A 12,435-nucleotide genomic window follows, 5' to 3' on the forward strand; every position below is an offset into this window, starting at 1 on the left:
AAACACCAACTACAGAATGTCCCCCACATCTTTACTATAACATATCACAACTACATGGGAAAAAGTCCATTCAAATTGTTCCTGGATTAAAAAGTATAAGCCCTCCAGCAGCACACAAAGAAAAAGCTGCTTTGGGGCAAAAAACAGCTGGACCGATTCAAATCAGCCTTTGTGTCATATGGTAGTAAAAAATACTCCAAATTCCCCCATTTTATAAGTGGAGCAAATCCCATGGTATTTGACCATGTAGACCAGCCTTAGTGGTGAAGAACAACATCAGCAAGATGCTCCTGAATTCAATGAGAACAATAAAGATCAAGACAGATTGCGTCACCAACCTGAGCCTTTGTAGATGTCCATGTTAGCAAGGCATGATAAACAAAAAGGAGAGAAAATTATATATTCATTAGTTTTGTTATTGTACGAGAATACTGAAAGAGTACAAACCCTGCTTTAAAATATAATGTCTGTAACGCAAGGGTTCATTAGACTTCTAAACCTTGTCATTTTTCTTCCTTTAAAAAAAATTCTCCTTGGTTTCTATTGTGAATTATCATGAATGACTAGACTAACTCAATTAATGAATCACATTTTTAAAAAACTCCCATCAGTATGACTTGACTGCCGCTGATCAAAGTTGCTTTTCGGGTGGCAAGATGTATAATGCAGTCAGTAGTCACCCCAAAATTCAAGAATATTAATTCTTTTAAACACTGATGCTCTGATCCTTGCAGCTATTAAAATTTCGATGTCCCTGTCAGTTACTTCTAGATGTAGATAAACAGTATGCCAGTGATTTCATTCATATAGTATTAAATGCTCTTGATGGTTGTTGTGGGTTTTTCGGGCTCTTTGGCAGTGTTCTTAAGGTTGTTCTCTCTAATGTTTCACCAGTCTCTGTGGCCGGCATCTTCGGAGGACAGGAGTTAAAACTCTGTCTGTGCTTTGTATCCCCATGAACTGGTACACACTTGTTGCGAAGATGAACTTAACGAGGTAAAAATCCATTTAAAATTATTCAAACAACCCAGATACACAACGGCCTCCATTCTACAGGAGTGGCATAACTATATTCATTTCATCTCCTAAAAATTCTTAAAAGAAACCTTGAAACAACATTTTTAAGCTTGCTGTAAAATTCTATAGCACGAAAAAAAACATTACAGAAATGAAAAGCAAGAGCACAAAACTTGTGATTTACTTCCAATAAAGTAGTAATACAGAAAAGAAAATCGTCACCAAATACCTCTTCCAATTATTCTAACAGACCTTATAGAGGGAGTCCTGTCGTGAACTTTCCCCAAAGCACGGTTTTGCTGCAGGATCTTCAGTGCTTATCAAACCTGCTTGACTAAGAGCATCCAGATCAGCACAAAGCACATCTGTGTAATGCAGTATTTCAGTGTGCAGGGAACTTGTTATCAACCAGGATTTTGAAACTGCATCATTGTGGAAGCAGAAAGCAAAAGACTCACAGGTTCATGACTCAAGAATTTAGCAGATAGCAATCTCTTAAAAATGATATAAAGAGGGGGAAGAGATGAAGAGTGGAATGGGAGAAGTTAATGGAAAGAAAAATAGAGAAGTGAGGAACAGAAGTAGAATGACAAGAACAGAACTGAGAGATAATGTGTAAAGAAGATGCCAAGAGATTCTGAACCACTGAGGAATAAATGATCAGTAGCACCTGAACTAAGAGCCTTCTAAGAAAGAGTATCAGGTAGGGAAAAAAAGAGGGCAATGGGCATAATATTATAATATGGCATACTCTCTTTGGGAATTAAATAAACAACTTGAGTACATCTAGTTCATAAAACACACCCCTCCCTGTATGTTGATCCATTGCCTGTAGGTCCAACCACCACCAGCACTGTGATTGCCAAATAATTCAGTTGGTACTGATAAGAACAGATATTACACTTGATTTTAGCCAAAAGGCTGAGAAGAGTCATTGAAAATATGGCATAAATACATGAAATTATTTGCTCCATGTATATCCCCTCTATGCCCCATGCTGGATTATCCAAAATTTAAATCAAAAGAGAAATACGTACAATTCAAAAATTGGAAAAGAATTGGAATTTATAGACTAAGAGACCTAATTGATGCAGGGAAACTAATAAGAATTAGACAGTTAAGAGGACAAAACAAAGGAAATGAACCCTAATTGGCTACAGTTAATACAGGTAAGAAATTTGGCAACTCATTTATACCACAATTCTTGACTATGAGAACGCTTACGGAACTAGAACAATATAGTATAGAAAAAGATCAAAATAAAAGGAAGGGAATAACTTCAGTAATATATAAACATTTGGTTGAGAAAGTATTTCCCAGGGGTATGGGATCTAAAATAACATGGGAAACTAATTTGAATATCAATATATCAGAGAAAGAATGGATGGAAATATGGACCACATATCCATATATATCAGTATCAGTTAAAACAAAATAAATAGTTTTGAAGGTAGTCCACAGATGGTATTGATACCCCACAAAATTAATGGAAAAATCTCACAGATGCTGGCAAAACTGTGGAAGTAAAGGCACACTAGAACACATGTGGGTCTATTTCCGAAGGCTTTCATGGCCAGGATCTAATGGTTGTTGTGGGTTTTTCGGGCTCTTTGGCCGTGTTCTGAAGGTTGTTCTTCCCAATGTTTCACTGGTCTCTGTGGCCGGCATTTTCAGAGAACAGTCCTCTGAAGATGCCGGCCACAGAGACTGGTGAAACTTTCGAAAGAACAACCTTCAGAATACGGCCAAAGAGCCCGAAAAAACCACAACAACCACATGTGAATCTCTTGTCCCAAAATGGAAGCATATTGGTGTGAAATAATTAAATGGATAGAAACATTGTTGAATCAAAAATAATTAAAAATGATGCTTTATTACTATTTTCAATATTTAAGGATGGCAATGAAAAATTATTTAATAAAGACCTAATTGCACATCTTATTGGTGCAGCAAAAGCTGAAATTGCACAAAACTGGAGAAATGCTCAAGATCTTTCAGTACAAAAATTTGAGAACAGGATCTGGCAAACTGTTCTGATGGAAAAGTTGACCAATCAAATTAAAATATATAGAGGGAAAATAAAACAAGATAATTTTATGAAAACATTGCAACCATTATTAACATATGGATTTAGCTCAAGAAAAGAAGAATGTGAAATGAGAAGTAATTTGGATTGCTGGCATGTAACATCTTAAAAGAAATAAGTATGTTAAAATATGAACTAGTGGATCTCTAAAGAAAGATAATGTGCTGATAGACTGTGTAAGGAATGTGATAGTATTGTACTACAATTCTAACTTGCATTGTAATACTATGGATGTTAATAAAATAAGAAAAAATAATAATTCAGTCGGTACTTATGTGGAGATGTATGCTACATGCTGTGTTATCTATTTGTTTAAGGGTATAGCCCTATTCAGTCATTTATCTATTAATTCAGTTTGTACACCACCCCAGAGTGTATCCACTCTCTGGGTGGTTTACAGCACATTAAAAGCACATTAAATGCAATATATATCCAAGAATGAATACTAAAATAGACAAAACTCTGCGCCTACCTCAACCCTAATTTTCAATAAAATTAAATAAAATTAAAACAGATTTGTGTATCTCCAGTAATTACTAAAGGGCAGCTTTAAATAATACAGTTTTTACTAATTTCTTAAAAATGAAAGCTGCCTGATGAGCCTGTATTGGAGGTTGTTTCCAAAGGGATGGGGCCATGACCAAAAAGCACAGTTCCTTGAGTTGGCTCTTTTCTCCTCCATTGGTGGCACCATTTTTAACATAATGGAAAGTTAAAAATGTGGGACGGACACCTGTTTTTTGTGAGAGATGTTCCATCAAATATCAAGGTCCTAAACCATTAAGGGCTTAATAAGTCACAACCAGCCTCTTGAATTTGGCACTGGAAACTAAGAGGGAGCCTATGAAGATGTGCCAAGACTGGGAATATGTGTTCATATCTGTTGGAACCTGTCATCAGTCTGGTCACCACATTTTGGACTGGCTCACATCTCCGTACTAACTTCAAGGACAGCATTAAGTAAAGAGCATTGCAGTAATCTAATTTAGAGATTACCAACACATAAATCACTTTCATTAGACATTTTTTCTCCCAGTTAAGGTGCAGGGCAATCAACCAAAACTGATGAAATGCACTCTTGGCCACTTCAGATATCTGGACCTCCATAAAGAGAGTTGGGTCTCCCAAATTGTGAAGCTGACCTTCAGGGGGAGTGTAATCCCATTAAGGTCAGTTAAATATCCCTCTAACAGGTCCAACAATCCAACCATCCATCTTGTCTGGATTTAGTTTATTGGCCCTTGTCCAGTCCATTATTGATGCTGGACAATACATCAGGAGCTGTATTGCGTCACTTGCAGATGAAGAAAAGGAGAGAAAAACCTGCATGTCATCCACTTATTGATGACAACAAATTCGGAATCTTGATGTGAGTTCTCTGCATGACTCCATAGGACTTTGTATAGATATTAAGAAGCATTGGGGAACTGGCTAAACCCTGAGGGACCCCATAATAAAGATCACTTCCCTGAAGTTTATCATCTAAAATTGGCCTTCAGTGAAGGACTAAAACCACTAAAGAATAGAGCCCCGAAGTTCTAAACTAAATAGCGATCTCAGGATACCATGATTGATGTTATCAAAGGTCACACAAAGATCCAGGAGGACCAGCGGGGTTATGTTCCCCTTGTCTGCCTCATTTAGAAGATTGTCTTGCAGGGCAACCAATCCATTTTCAATTCCATGGTGTGGCCTAAACCCAGATTGAATTAGATTTAGGCTATCTGTTTCCTCCAAGAACACATGCATGCTTTAAAGCATGCAGGACCCACACATTGAGGGGATGGTGCTTGCCTCCTTAATTCCATCACAAAAATGTGACTGTCTGAAGGGAGAGAATGATGTGCTCTGTTAGCACCCGCATAGGAGCCACAGCTCTAGTTGTGGCTAGGATGGTGGCCTGCATGGAGATGCTACCCAGGAACAGCAGTTTACCCTCTCTAAAGATTGTTATGTTTCTGTGTTTAAAGTGATAGAGAGGGGAGCAGGACTAGCATTCTCCCCAGCACATATGAGATGCAGACATTTTAAAGCGTAACTAAATAGGGCTTATGCACATGGGAAGAATGTGTACTTTTCTGGGAGAAAACCAAATGCAAAATACAAGTTCATTATACTCGTTGGCCATAATGGAACTGCGGTGTGCTAGGAGATCAATTCTACTGCAAGTCATTTCGCTTACATCTCCTGCACTTAATTAAAACACTCACACCATCCAATGATTCTATAAACCTGGGACCTTTTCTGGGAAGATTCAACAGATGCTTGTCATTTATGTGCTAATTGTGCTATCTTTGGTTGCTTCATGTGCTGCATTGGCACATCCCTTGATATCTCCATAGCTGACTAGACGTTGCTGAGCCCCAGCGATCTTTAAATTAAGGAAGTGGAGCATTTTGTTTACTTTCTGGTCTCATACAGGGCAAATATGCAAAGCTAGTGGAGGCTTGTAATTACTCTAATAAGCTGGTTAATTGACACAATTGACTAAGGTCAAATGCCCTAACTTTGGGAAAGAACTGCCTTTGATGATCAGCATGGATGATGTTTATTCAAATGCAGTTACAGGGGAGCTTGATCAAGGTTTTCTTCACAGACGTTTCAGCAGATATCTTCAAATTAAGTACAGGGGGCCAAGCCTTTTCCGGGGTATTCCCACAAAATTCTATAAATGTAACATGAAGAAAATCAATCTTTTGTGCTTTTTTTTCCCATCCATGATTAGCCTTTATTTCTCCATACCCGATTGAGTTGCTGCTGGTGTTATTTCAATAGTAGTTTAGTCTGATCTATGTGTCAGATTTCATCTTTTATAGAAGATCAAAACCTCATCTAACCAATAAGAAGAAATATTCTCCAGGAGTATTACATTAACCCAATGTAAGATTTTCCACAAAGAATGCATAACCAACACACAACAAGACTGAGCACATTAGATATTCTGCCAACTTCAAAACATAATGGTTTCTTATCTGACCCTGACAACCAGCCTTGCAAATAATACAACTGTGAGATCCAGCATAGGCTTTCCAGAGCAGTGGTTCCCAATCTTGGCTAATGCAGGTGTTATTGGACTGCAGCTCCCAGAAACTCCAGCCAGAACAGCTGGCAGTGAAGGTTTCTGGGAACTGCAGTCCAAGAACAACTGAGTTACCCAAGGTTGGAAACCATTGCTCTAGATGCCTTGTATCACAGGGGTCTCAAACTCAATTTACCTGGGGGCTGCTGGAGGCAGAGTCTGGGTGAGGCTGGGCCGCATCAGATTTTCCGCCAAGCGGAGCAAGAGCCCGAAGAATCTGCCCAGGATTTCCTTAGCCCGGCTGGGGCTCCGAGGAGGAGGAGGAGAAGGAGGGGACTGCGAGCCCTCGTCGCCGGTCATGAACCCCTCCAGCTCCTTCTTCACTACCACCACCAGCAGCAGCAGCAGAACGAAGAAGAAGCAGAGAAGGGAGGGAGCGCCAGCAACCGCCTAACGGGGGGGGGAGGGCACAACATTATTTTTTCTAAAAGCCTCACAGAATCACCTTGCCAAAGGAGAAAAGCCCCCATCATTACCCATGAAATTAAATAGAATGGGGTGGGCCCCCCACAGGTGCACATACACACACACGGAGGTCCAGCAACCTTCCTCTGAGGGCCCCCCTCAAAAAAGGCACACTCAGGCAGGCTGGCTCACAGACTGTAGTTCCAGATGGAGGGTGCAAGAGGCGCTGTCTTGGGAGACAGACAACGAGTGAGGCTTTTTTCCACTCTTGACAGCAGAGGACGCATGGGGTAGGCAAGGCCGCAAATGGCCCCCAGGCCGCATGTTTGAGACCCCTGTTGTATCAGGTTTTGTCCCACCCACTCCCTGAACTCCAGATTTAGCAATCAAACATTGAACCTCACTAAACAATTATATTAAGAGACATAATGCCAGAACAATGTGGGGATGTGGGGCTTCATGTCATTAGTATCCTCATGACACCCAGTTCTACATCTCCTTTTTTCCTACAACAGTGGATGCCGTTTCGTCCCTTCAGCACTGCCTGGAGGCTGTATTGCAATGGATGCAGATGAATGGACTGAGGCTGAACCCGGACAAGACGGAGGTCCTGAGGGTGGGTGGCCCCGCCATCAGTGGTTTGGGAAACTCCCCCACTTTTTTGGGGGGGTGGGTGACTCTCACCATGAAGAGTGAGGTTTGCAGCTTGGGGGTCCATCTAGATCCGGCGCTTACCATGGAAACCTAGGTAGCGTCAGGGGTCAGCACCGCCTATTTCCATCTCTGGCGGATTGCCCAGATACATTCCTATCTTGATGTTGGGGTGCTCACCAATCTGGTTCATGTGCTTGTAGTCTCGAGATTAGAATACTGTAATGCGCTCTATGTGGGGCTGCCTTTGAGATTGATGCGGAAATTACAAATGGTGCAGAACGTGCCAGCCAGACTACTCATTGGGGTGAGAAAACATCAACATATCTTCCCCACTCGGGCTGCCCTGAATTAGGGTGGGCTGCCCATTCAATTCTGTGTTGATTTCAAAGTAGTAACAACGACGTATAAAGCCCTAAACGGTTTAGGACCTCAATATCTGGTGGAACGCCTTCTCCCACCTAGATCTACCCATATCACTTATTCTAGCCAGGATGGGCTGCTGAGGGGCCTAATGCTGAGGGAGGCCCAGAGAGAAAGAACATGAAACAGGGCCTTCTCAGCAGGGGTCCCTCATCTCTGGAACAATCTACCCCCATAAATTTGCCTGGTTCCCTTGCTAGATGTTTTTAAGAGCAAGCTCAAAACCTAGCTCTTGAGAGCTGTCATTATTTAATTTTATTTTTTGCCATCTTGTATCATATTATGTTGTTGTTCTCTTATAGGACTATTGTTTTTATGAAATTGTTTTATGAATTTGTTGTTAGCTGCCCAAAGTAGACTTCGGTCTAGATGGGCGGGAGATAAATTAAAAAAAATAAAAATAAAAAAAGAACTAATATCTTTCAAAAATTCTTGGATTTATCAACATTTCTAGAGATGAAAATGGATAAGTTCTCCAACAAATGAAGAAAAGCGACAGAAAACTACATTTTAATTGTCCAATGCTGGAGCTGCGGCTGAGGCATGCTTCAGCGGTGCGACTCGTCTTTGTCTCCATCCACAGAAATTGCAGGACCTTTCGAGTCCCTCAACACCATTTCCTGAGGGGGGGGGAATGGCAGGTTATTTAAGACCCACCCCCTTCCTCTTCCTTCACTCTAGCATCAGTGGAAGCAGGAGTTTGGCTTGTGTTTTTCTTAGAGCTGCATAGTTGGTGTGAGGTCAGCACTGCTTGGAGCTTAGGATCTGGGGGGTAGCATTGGCTACCTCCCTTGGTTTGCTTTTCAGTTTATTTAGCATTCTCCTTTGTTTGCTTGTTTGTTGATTTTGATTAGTATTGTTTTGTTATAATTAAATTGGTTTGTAATTAGTAGTGAGATAAGGGGGGTGGGCAAGTCCGAGCAGCCATGCCCAACTAGTGTGACTCTTTGGGGGTTCATTTAACCGACGTTATACAGTTATTTAGTATTGTTTAAAACAACAACAACAACAACAACAACAACAACAATATAAGAAACAGTTTGCAGCTAGGCGCCTTACTGCGGGGGTACAGCGGGGCGTATAGGCCACTAGATAATTCAGTGCATCGCCACCTCCCGAAATCCTCCTCACCCCCATCGCCTTAATAATAGGAATTAATTACTTTACTTAGTGCTGGTTAATTAAATTAGTATTGTTTGCTCAAGAATTGTGAACCATTAATAAGTTAGTGTACTGACTTGGATTAACTACTACAGTATTAGAGAACAATTACCGTATTTTTTGCTCCATAAGACGCACTTTTTCCCTCCCAAAATGTGGGGTGGGAAGTCCGTGCGTCTAATGGAACGAAGGCACAATTTCGTCGCTGCTTGCCCCGTGGGGGGGAGCGTCGCAAGGGTCCGGGTGAGCCTTCCAGGACCCTTGCAAGGCTCCCCCACCCCCACGGGGCCAGCGCCGGCGAAATCGCCAGCTTCCAGGTGGGGGGAGCATCGCAAGGGTCCTTGAAAGCTCACTCAGACCCTTGCGACGCTCCTCCCACCCCCCCACGGGGCCAGCGCTGGCAAAATCGCCAGGTTCTGGGAGTGTTTGGAAGCTTGATAAGCCTCCAAACACTCTCAGAAGCTGGCGATTTTACCCCCCTGGCCCCGTGGGGGGGTGGGAGGGAGCGTGGCAAGGGTCCAAGGGAGCCTCCCAGGACCCTTGCCAGGCTCCCACCCCCACCCTCCCATGGGGCCAGCCCTGGCGAAATCGCCAGGTTCTGGGAGTGTTTGGAAGCTTGGGGAGCCTCCAAACACTCCCAGAAGCTGGTGATTTTACCCCCCCTGGCCCCGTGGGGGGTGGGGGGAGCCTGGCAAGGGTCCAAGGGAGCCTCCCAGGACCCTTGCCAGGCTCCCACCCCCACCCTCCCACGGGGCCAGCCCTGGCGAAATCGCCAGGTTCTGGGAGTGTTTGGAAGCTTGGGGAGCCTCCAAACACTCCCAGAAGCTGGTGATTTTACCCCCCCTGGCCCCGTGGGGGGGTGGGGGGAGCCTGGCAAGGGTCCGAGGGAGCCTCCCAGGACCCTTGGCATGCTCCTCCCACCCCTGCATGGGGCCAGCACCGGCAAAATCGCCAGTTTTGGGGAGTCTTTTGAGGCTTGGGAAGCCTCTGAAGAGTCCCAGAAGGTGGCGATTTTGCCCCCTCTGACCCCTGAGGGGGGCAGGGTGAGTTTCTAAAGGGTCCTGGAACACACCCTAGGACCCTTTAGAGACTCGCCCTGCCCCCCCCCACTGGGCCAGAGGGGGGTATCACCAGCTTCTCAGACTCTTTTGAGGCTTGGGAAGCTTTAGAAGAGTCCCAGAAACTGGCGATGTCGCCCCCTCTGACCCCCGGGGGGCAGGGTGAGCCTCCAAAGGGTCCTAGGGTGTGTTCCATAAGATGGACCTCTCCATAAGGCTCACCAATTTTTTGGAGAGGAAAACAAATTATTTTTTCCTGTTTTCTTCTCCTAAAAATTTGGTGTGTCTTGTGGAAAGGTGCGTCTTATGGAGCGGTAAATAATATTGGCTAGCTAGGTGGTTGGATTGTTAATTGTGATGGAATTGAAGCAGTATGGAATACGTAGTCAGTGAAATGTAAGATGGAGTCAGACAGGTTCTGTGTGAAGATGATTTGAGAGACATTGGAATGTGTTTTTCTAAGTGCTATGAGAGTGTTTTTCTGAAGACCGGTACAGCATGGTTCGAGATAAACTTGAAGGTCGGACAAAGAGGCCCGTGAAAGACTCAACATTCCAAGCTAATTGGAGAAGAGATAAAACACCTGGATTTTCATGGGAACTGAGGGAGGAAGAAAATGTTATAGCCCTTCAAGCCTAATTGGTTAACAGACATGAAGTGTCAAGAAGAAGGGAGGAGTGTAGTGTGGGGGCGGAGCTGGCAAAATGTGATATAAAAGACTGAGGGACCAGCCATGTCCCTGATGTTCCTAGGTATTGAGCTGGACATGGTGAAGGAGACATCTAGACTGCCTGACAGTAAATTAGCCGACCTTAAGGTCAGGATAGCAGCGATGTTGCAGAAGAAAAAGGTGTCCCTGAGGGAGCTTCAGGAGATTGTGGGCCATGTAAACTTTGCTTGCAGAGTGGTGCCGCCTGGCCGTGCCTTTTTGCGCAGACTTTGCATGGCAATGAAAGGCCTCAGTCGTCCCTTGCATAGGACTAGAGTTATGTGTGGCATGAGGGAAGATTTGCAAGTTTGGAGTCAGTTCCTATCTGAGTTTAGTGGAGTGTTCTTTGTGCTTAAACCTGATTCCGCACTACAGCAGGACCCCCCCCCTTTGCCAAAGGATTGGCAATATTTTTTATTCAATAAAGTGTGGCCCATGTTTAATCCATAATTTTGGTCTCGCGTCTTTACTCCGGGGCAGGAGGGCAATTCGATTGAACAACTTTCTCTATGAAGGCACTTGTGACTTAAATTCTAAGTTATATTCTCCAATACTCCTTAACTATTTATCTTATTCCACTTCATTTACATTATTTATTTTATTCTTCACTAGCTATTCCTTCATTCAATTAAATTAATTCATTTAAATTTTGTGACTCTAAAAACTGTACGTTTTATGCCACTAGCAGGTCTTTCGAGTATGCTGACTTACTGCAAGTTAAACATTTACTGTGAGTTATGTATTGTTATACTTAAAGAAAACAACAAGACTATCCAAAAATGAAAAATCAAAAAGCAGAAAGCATTTTCATTCGCAGTGAGATAGGTATGAATTATACCCTGTCATGTCACTGCAATGAGTGAACAGGCCCTATATGAGTACCACCTCAATATTGTCTAGTAGACTATGTCTAGATGGGCGGCATATAAATGCAATAAATAAATAAATAAATAAATAAATAAATAAATAAATAAATAAATAAATAAAATTCTATTAACAGCACTTCTGACATAGGCAGTATTAGCAGCAGTTTCCACCCACTCCCATAAGTGTAATTATTAGTATAAAGTACTGTTTTAAGCTAACACAATGGTAGATGAAACCATATCCATTTCAGCCTTGATAAAGTAAGACTTTTCAAAAGGGCTCAGTGGTAGCTGTAGCACAGCTGTATTCTAAAGTTTCTGTGATCAGATAAATAATAGGTTTTCTTGGACAGTTCTTTTGTCACAGATCTCAGCAGCTGTCCCAGAATGAAAATTAAGCACAGAAAGAATTTTGTTCCACTGACTGCACGAAATAAAGGCTGACTGTGCTTCCAACCTTAACCCATTGTGGACAGTGCATCTTTAGTAGAATCAAATTTCCCTAATGCAATTAAGGGGAAGAAACCCTTCTTGTGCAGTGTCAGTGAATAGAGAATGGTGAGCAGGAATCTGCCCTGAAGGATTAAAGCTAATATGTGTCAATTGTGTTTAGCCACAAACTTGGGCAAAACAAGTCCTCTCCCAGATGCCTGCTGATATGCCTAATTAAGGAACTCTGTTAAAATGAATTCCTCTGAAAAGGAACTCAAGATGTTGTAGAAGAGCTTCGTGATAATCTAGCGCTATCAGGACACACTAGATGGGTAGTTTTTACCCCACAGACATTGCTCTATCCAGGGGATGTATCAGAATTTCAAGGGAGGCATGCAAAATTGGAAGTCTCCTGGATTTTTATTTGGGAAATGGGAGGGGGCAATTCTATGTGGGTTTTTTGTTGTTGTTAATTCTATGACATGGACTAATAGGGTTCACATCTTTTCTCTCTCTCTTTTTCTTTATCTCTTAGTCGCCTTGTGGAA

The 12,435-nt window shown here is 42.5% G+C and overlaps 1 protein-coding gene and 1 pseudogene across 2 annotated transcripts in view; both read right to left on the reverse strand.

Annotated features, from left to right (window-relative positions):
- The window catches only part of THSD7B (thrombospondin type 1 domain containing 7B), a 642,879-nt gene that overhangs the window by 102,822 nt on the left and 527,622 nt on the right, over positions 1 to 12,435 (reverse strand). The gene's annotated exons all lie outside the window — the stretch shown is intronic.
- LOC140703596 (U2 spliceosomal RNA) lies at positions 1,727 to 1,950 on the reverse strand (annotated as a pseudogene).

The sequence above is a fragment of the Pogona vitticeps genome, chromosome 1 (assembly GCF_051106095.1).
Source record: "Pogona vitticeps strain Pit_001003342236 chromosome 1, PviZW2.1, whole genome shotgun sequence".
Taxonomy (NCBI): Eukaryota; Metazoa; Chordata; class Lepidosauria; order Squamata; family Agamidae; genus Pogona; species Pogona vitticeps.